The 771-nt window shown below is 46.8% G+C and overlaps 1 protein-coding gene across 2 annotated transcripts in view; it reads left to right on the forward strand.

Annotated features, from left to right (window-relative positions):
• The window catches only part of MED1 (mediator complex subunit 1), a 17,333-nt gene that overhangs the window by 3,856 nt on the left and 12,706 nt on the right, over window positions 1-771 (forward strand). The window lies entirely within an intron of this gene.

Genomic DNA, 771 nt, shown 5'->3' on the forward strand with positions numbered 1-771 from the left:
GATTGGGGTGTTTTATGTGCTTGGATTGGGGATTTTGTGTGCTTGGATTGGGGTTTTTGTTTGCTTGGATTGTGGGGTTTGCGTGATGGATTTTGTGTGCTTGGATTGTGGGGGTTTGTGTACTTGGGTGATGGGGTTTTGTATGATGGATTGGGGAGCTTTGTGTGCTTGGATTGCAGGGTTTATGTGTTTGGACTGTGGGTTTTGTGTGCTTGGATTGGGAGGTTTTGTGTGATGGACTGTGGGATTTTCTGTAATGGATTGTGGGACTGTGTGCTTGGGTTGTGGGGTTTTGTGTGCTTGGATTGGGAGGTTTATGTGCTTGGATTGTGGGATTTTGTGTGCTTGGATTGGGAGGTTTGTGTGCTTGGATTGGGAGGTTTGTGTGCTTGGATTGTGGGGTTTTGTGTGCTTGGATTGGGGGATTTTGTGTGCTTGGATTGGGGGATTTTGTGTGCTTGGATTGGGAGGTTTTGTGTGATGGACTGGGGGATTTTCTGTAATGGATTGTGGGGTTTATATGCTTGGATTGGAGGGTTTGTGTGCTTGGATTGGGAGGTTTGTGTGCTTGGATTGTGGGGTTTTGTGTGCTTGGATTGGGGGATTTTGTGTGCTTGGATTGGGGGATTTTGTATGCTTGGATTGTGGGGTTTTGTGTGCTTGGATTGGAGGGTTTGTGTGCTTGGATTGGGAGGTTTATGTGCTTGGATTGTGGGGTTTTGTATGCTTGGATTGGGAGGTTTGTGTGCTTGGATTGTGGGGTTTTGTGTG

This window comes from Corvus kubaryi, unplaced genomic scaffold, assembly GCF_017639235.1.
Source record: "Corvus kubaryi isolate FWS band 111438036 unplaced genomic scaffold, C.kubaryi_AGA036_p1.0 37301, whole genome shotgun sequence".
In the NCBI taxonomy this organism is placed as follows: Eukaryota; Metazoa; Chordata; class Aves; order Passeriformes; family Corvidae; genus Corvus; species Corvus kubaryi.